The 7478-nt window shown below is 39.7% G+C and overlaps 1 pseudogene; it reads right to left on the reverse strand.

Moving 5' to 3' along the window:
* Positions 1-2165: 2165 nt before the first annotated feature.
* LOC103606652 lies at positions 2166-5939 on the reverse strand (annotated as a pseudogene).
* Between the last annotated feature and the right edge of the window lie 1539 nt (positions 5940-7478).

A 7478-nucleotide genomic window follows, 5' to 3' on the forward strand; every position in this document is an offset into this window, starting at 1 on the left:
GCCTGCAGCTCCCGAGGTCCCTGTGAACTCTTGCTGTCTATGGGGCAGAGGCTGCCTGTGACAGCTGAGGTCCCCGGGCCTTCCACTGTCTGTTGGGTGGGCCGCTGCGACAGCAAGCTACCCTTGCAGTGGTAATGGCTGTGGTGGTGGTGGATCACCTGTGCAGCAGCAGTGGGGCTGCCTGCAGCTCCTGAGGTCCCTGTGAACTCTTGCTGTCTATGGGGCAGAGGCTGCCTGTGACAGCTGAGGTCCCCGGGCCTTCCCACTGTCTGTTGGGTGGGGTCTGCCCGCTGCTCTGTCTCGGTTCTCTCTTTTTTTTTAAATCCTTTTTGAGACCGGCCGCACCGCGCTCAGCCAGTGAGCGCACCGGTCATCCCTATATAGGATCCGAACCCGCGGCAGGAGCGCTGCTGCGCTCCCAGTGCTGCACTCTCCCGAGCACGCCATGGTCTCGGCCCAGTCTGTCTCGGTTCTCTTTATGCAATCTATTACAATCAGGACAATGTTAACCTCAAATCTTTAAAATATTTAAAATTTGGAGACTGAGAACAATGTAGGCATTATCTATTTACACACAGAATATTCTCAGTATATGTTGCTTGAACTTAATTATACTGAACTCATTTATAGCCCTGGAAACTGAGACCCTGAGATTGTGACAGTGTCAGGACTAGAATCTAGGCTCCTGATTACTTTATATTTATGTCTGTAAAGAGTTAACTGCCTTAGCTGGAGCAAGACTGAGAGCTTATTAACTATTTGCAGAAAGTGTATGAAAGTAAATCAAATGCCATTTTCTTTAGCCGTTGCTAGTATCCAGAAGGAAAGAGGTTAATTTTTCAGTTGGAGAAATTATGGCTCTTGTCACATGAGGGATATGTGGTGTTCTAATGATTTGAATACGGCATTGAGAGTTTAGTGACTCACATCTCTTATAACTGCAGGAAGAAAGCTGAGCTTTCTGAAAACTTAGTGCTAAAAATATTATACTGGCTCATTGGCCTGGAGTAAATATTTGTAAAATATATGTCAGCAGAAATTCTACACAATAGAGCACTGTTAGTGTTTTTATTACACTGTTAATGTTTTTTTATATTATGTATATAGAGTCAGGCAAACTATTCAATAGAAATTCTTAAAAAAGTTTTTTTTTTGCTTTTTTTTTTTTTTTTTTTAAATCTAACTCAGGTCATGAGTTTTAAAGATTGAGCAACACAACCACAAATTGTAAATGTTGGAGGGAACTGCAGAGACCATGTTAACTGACTTTTTTCACAGATGAGAAATTTAAGGCCCAGAGGGAGGTAATATCAGAATTAGTGACCTCTGTCCATGGGCAGAACAGAGCTGTGCACCCAGGACACACAGAACAAGGGGAAGGGTGGGAGAGACACATGCTTTGGACACTGGATGGATTCCAAGATACCATTGCTGGAGGAAGGGTGGAGCTGGCGTGTTGCCTCCATCCACACAGCCTTCTTACTGCCATCTCTAGCCCCTGCTGACCTTGTGGGACCCAACTCCTACCCATTTTCCTTGGTGGTTGTGGGGTATCCCATGCATTAAGATCCCCAGCACAGTGACATCCTCCAACATCTTAGTAGAATTAGTTTCTTTCTGGTTTCTACCTGCTACTTCCACACCTCAAGCAGGAAGTGACTTCAGAGCAGTAAGATGCAGGTGATTCCTGAGAAACTTCATGAAATCACTGGTTCTTGGTAAACCTTCTCTCCCATGTGAATGTGAACATGGCTCTTTAGGATCTGTAGGTGGTGGAAGTGGTCCCACAGGTGGGGCAAGGATAAGGCTTCTCCCTGGTGTGGATCAGCATGTGCGCACGTGGAGGTACTACCTGTACAAAGTATGAACTGCATGTCTCTCACTTGCAGGGCTTTTCTCCCAAATGAATGTGGCTGTGCATTTTCAGGTTAGCTGGCCAGTTAAAATGGGCTCTGCAGATGGAGCAGTGGTAGGCTTTTCCCCGGTATGCACCATGCAGTAACTGGCCAGGTTGCCTTTGTAGTGGAAAGTAGAATGGCAGAGCTGACACTTACAGGGCTTGTCCTCATCCCCAGGAGCCAAGGGTCTGGCCCCAATGAGCACGCAGCCATACTTAACAGTTCTGGCAGCTGAAAAATTCACTTCCTGGTGGTGGACAAGCCCCTTCAGGGTCTCTTGAGCTTGGGGTGTGAGGAGATGGAGGGTATGGTTAGAGCCCCAGATTTGGCAGCAGTCTGAGAGACCCTGCTCTCTGGGGACCAGGAATGGTCTTCTCTGCTGCTTCTGCTGCTGGAGGTCTCATCTCTACTGGGGAACCTGAGTTGGGGGAAAGATCCAGATTTGGCAGCAGTCTGAGAGACCCTGCTCTCTGGGGACCAGGAATGGTCTTCTCTGCTACTTCTGCTGCTGGAGGTCTCATCTCTACTGGGGAACCTGAGTTGGGGGAAAGACTGACCAGAACTCCCCTCCCCCACCAGTTTTCCTGCTTGGGAGGCCTGATAGTTTAGCACGATGAGCTCATTGTACTTTTTCTAGTTGTAGGCCTTGGGGTCTGACCTGACTGGAGTTGAGGAGCCTTTACTGCAGCTTCGAGACCCATTAGGTGGGCCTTGGTTCCCTTTGGAGTTCCTGGTGGAGGGACTGTTGGAAATGTGGGGGTTCTGCCTTCAGGGGCCATACAGAGATAACCAGAGGTTCATAGCTGGTGTGAATGAAGTGGTGGCATGCCCAGGCCATGTGTTCCATCTGCAAGTAGGTGGCAGCCACAAGGACTGCTGGTGCAGTGGCCAGAGACAGGTGCAGGTGTGAAGTGTACATGAAGTCCATAAGAGAAGAGAAGCCGTTAGCTTTGGGGCCTCAAGCATGAAAAGCATGTCCCCCCCTAGCCCCCACACGGCCTTGGAGAATTGAATAGAAGCTAGTAGAGAGGGTAGATAGGTCATTTTAGGGGCTGGGGAATAAGGGAGACCTGAGTCACTTTAGAAAGCCCTGACCCTACTGTAGCCCACCCCCAATTCCGGGACACTCCGCCTCATGCTTGTGGAAGAATTGGCTTTGGGTTCCCCTCAGTAAAAATTCTAAGTGGTGCTTATTTGAGTACATGTAAGTTTTTGAGTGATATTTTAACAAATAAAATCAACGTTTGAATCTAGATAATATAGAGCTTTAATTTGCCCTGTCTCTTTTGCAAAAACACACGCAAATTTTACATCAGAGAAATGAGTTTTAGATTTTTTCTTTTCTCTTCCTAATTTCCTGACCATAATCTGCTTAATAGTCTTTGTCATTTCTTTTGTCCACCAAACCTTAATGACTCTCCAGTGTCATACTTGCTTCCACCATTCCTAAGCTTTGCTTTCTCTTACTTATCCTTCCTTGCCAAATTCCTTTCTTCCATCCTTCTCAGATTCAATTAGATTTAGTGCCTGTTAAATGCAAGGCACTGAATTAAATGCTTACGATATAGTTCCAATCTTCAAGGAGCTTTGCAGTCTATAGAGATGGGAAAAGACATATGTAAAAATAAATGCAAGATATCAGAGGGTACAGATACTTGGAGAAAGATGAGTTGAATTCCAGTGGTTAGAATTTGGATACTTCTTGAAGGCTATACATCTATGATAATTCCCAAAGTAAGATTTCTGTTGTATATACACAGTGCTCATTTTATCCAGTTAAGCAATAAAAACTCTCAAATTTAACTTAAGAAATTGAGTTTTATTCTTACTACTTTTGTTGAAAACAGGATGATATTTTGCATAAATAGAATAATAAGTCAATCATAAAATGATGTAGCAGATTCCCATTTTCACTATGACTAGCAACCAGATATTAGGGCAAAGGAGCAGAAGTATGTATTGTGGTTGAATTTAATGGAGTATCTGACCATCACATAAGTCACATTTTGTATGCTAATCTTTATCACATGTTCTTTTCTTAAGGAAAGAAAATATAAGTGCCATCATAAAAAGATTAGTATATCAGATCCTATGTGATCTTTTCCAATTGAAGCAATGTATGTAGAACAGAAATTCTCAATATATAGGAGTGCCTTGTTACTCCACAGGTGTGTGTCCCCAGTTGAGAATTTACTGTGTGTGTTAAAAAATATCATTCATGAGCATGTGAACAACACAGAGGTAGAAAAAGTTGAGAACCATTGATTATGGATCACCTGTGTCAGGTTCAGTGGCTCTCACTCCAGGTATGAATACTTGGAAGGCTCTTTGACTTCTGCAGTGCAGTTTCATTTTTGTTACCCATGCACCTAACAAATACGAAGGGCAAATGGACCTTTTATTCACAGTGCCGACCAGAAGTACATTTTGGCATTTGCTAATGATCTCAGTTTTGAAGAGCCTGTCCTATAGATCCTGTGAAAAATGTAGACAATTGATGATCAGAATGGCCCCTCTAAAGAAAATATTAATGATGTATTATTCTAGGATTTTCAAGTATAATTCCTGGATTAGTTCAGATCATTAGAAAGTCATCTGTAGCTCGTTTTTTATTCAATAGGTTTTATTATCAAACTTGTGAAAATTTAATAAACTTTTAGTGGGCACTCACTACTCTGCTAAGTGCTACAGACACAAAGAGAAATGACATGACTCTTATAGAAACAGACCCATAAATAGATAATTTAAACAAAATATAGTCAATGCAGTAATAAGATATGAACAGGGTACCCTGTGAACTAAAAGGAATTTAGTTTGGCCTGGAAATTTAGGGAAGATTTTCTGGAAGTTATTCTTCTGCATTCAGTCTTGACTAATGCTTATTATTTAGCCAAAAATATTTGGATTCTGTGGTATGAGAAACCGTTCAGGTAGAGGGAAACTTTGGGTGATGGGAAACAGCATTGTGTGAGCAATAAAAGTTCATTTGTAAGTGTGGAGAATGACAGGAGATGAGATTAGAGAGAATGCAGAGGCTGGGTAACCGAGGGCCTTTGATGCCATACTAGTGTTGTATTCTCTGCTTTAATCAAGGGTTGGTATAAGAAATATCTCTACAGGTTTGGTAAAAATTTCTTTGAGGACATGACTTATTACGTTATCTGGGTGTTTTGTATAAAGACTTTGGAGATCAGTTGCTCACACAGGTTAGAAAAAGGTATCTCCTAGTGAAATTATTTTTTAACTTTTTATCATCGGCGAAATTTTATGTGTAATCCTTATTGTTATTTTTCGTCTTCTTTGCCTTTCTCTAGGTGAAGATTAAAGCTTAGTTTTTCATTTACCTTTTGCATGTTGTTTTAGCTTACATGTTCTAATCTGAGCCATTTTTCCATTCCATCTCAAGCCTTGACTTTTCTATTCCTATTTCCATTATAGCATGCATTCTATTCTGTTGTTATGTATCTACATCCAGTTCCTTTTTTCTACTAGAACATAAGTTCCTCAAGGGCAGGAAACATGTCCATTTTACCTTTTTAAGTTTGGCCATGTAGTACTTAATAAATATTTGAATGAATAAATAATGGATTAATTGATTTTTAGCTTTGTTTTATTTGTACCTGTTTTTAACTTCTGCCTCAAATCCTTCTTGTGAATGGATAGGGTAGGTGTAAATAAGATTCAAATATACTAGTAGTATGGGCTTCAAGTATCTAATTTCTTAATACGTAAAGAGAACATGATATTATAATAATAGCTACCATTTATTGAGTGCCTAATATATGCTAGGTACTTAGGGCTTTCCCTCAAATGGATCTTTCTCAGCACTACTGCATGTATTATTCCTTGTCTGAAAAGTACTTTCATTAGACCTTCTACTAGCTGCCTTTTTCTCATCATTTCAATCTCAGCTTTAGTCTCAAGTATTACCTCTTCAGAGAGGTTTCCTTGATCACTTTTAGCTAAAATAGGCTCTTCTCTTTTGTTTTTTCCTGAAAAGTCTTCCCATACACATTCAGGTGGTATAAATCTTTCCACCATCTTGCTCTAATAGTTCTTTGAACACACCATTACAATCATTCTTAAAATACTATAGGCTCTTCTCTTTTGTTTTTTCCTGAAAAGTCTTCCCATACACATTCAGGTGGTATAAATCTTCCCACCATCTTGCTCTAATAGTTCTTTGAACACACCATTACAATCATTCTTAAAATACTATATTACACACACACACACAGATGGATAGATAGTTGCTCTGTTATTAACATTTTACTCTGTCTTTATCATGTCTAGCTTTCTAATTTGCTCGGTAATTCACCTTGGTTCCTATTCAGTGGCAGAGACTTGAGGAGGGGATTACACTAAAATCTGAATGCAGATATAAGCCTGCCTGATTTCATGTGGCTGTTCTGGCCAGTGTTGTGGGCATATCCCCATTCTTACTGCTTTGTGAGTATTTTCCCTTTTACACAACTTTAGATGTGGTTTTAGTTTTTGGCTGTCCAAAATAATATTATTTACCAGGAAGTAATCAAAAGAAACCACTTTTATACTATTCTATATTGAACAGGTATCATTATTACCTTTGCAGATCTGTGCACCTACAGGTTTTGCACTATTAGTAATACTCTGTTTTTTTGTGGCTGAAGAAGGGTTTATAGCCACCTTTAGTTGCCTGTATTATTTTCAGCAAGCATTTGTTTACTAAAAACAGTAAAATTAAGAAAAAAATCTCTGAAAATCCTCAATAGTTACATTTTATCTGTGTTTACTTTTCAGCTTTTTATTTTTTGAGTCATTTTTTGCTTAAAAAAAGAAAAGAGGGCGGATCGGTTAGCTCAGTTGGTTAGAACATGGTGCTGATGACTCCAAGGTCCAGTGTTTGATCCCTGTACTGGTCAGCTGCCAAAAAAAAAAAAAAAGGAAAAAAATTAGAGTTTGTGCATATTTGCCTCTAATTTTGTAATGTAGTTTTAACTTTATTTGAAAAAAAGTTGTACACACATATATATATTCCTTTAATAATGTCAATACTAGTTCTGAAAATTTCCTTTTATGATTAGGATGAAAAACATTGCTAATAGAAACATGATGTTTTTTACAATGTACAGAGTGGCTAAAGTTAAGAGAAAGAGTCCTTAAATTATTTTGATTGAAGTATCATACATACTTATTTTGTTTGATCTAAAAATTTATATCATATCTTCTTTTGGTGATGGACAATTGGCTACTGTTCTCTTCATATTAAAAATCAGTGGGTTAAAAGAGATAAAACAAACCTGGAATGCTTTTCTAGTTACTTTGAAGTGGTGGGCAGAAAACTGAGGACTCAATAACAACAGTAATAAAAATGATAGCTAACACTTGTGTACTACTGTGTGCCAGGCACTGTGTTTAGTACGTCATATGTATTTTTATTTAATTTTTATATCGCTATGTGAATGAGACTATTATTTTATTTCACACATATTTAGATTAAAGCAAGTAGTGATCCTACTGGATGGGCCTGATAACATCTGGAGGACTCTATATAATTCTGGTTTTTGTGGTAGACCAACCACTGCAGTGAAACTGAAATAG

Source organism: Galeopterus variegatus, unplaced genomic scaffold (assembly GCF_000696425.1).
Source record: "Galeopterus variegatus unplaced genomic scaffold, G_variegatus-3.0.2 Scaffold145, whole genome shotgun sequence".
NCBI lineage: Eukaryota > Metazoa > Chordata > Mammalia > Dermoptera > Cynocephalidae > Galeopterus > Galeopterus variegatus.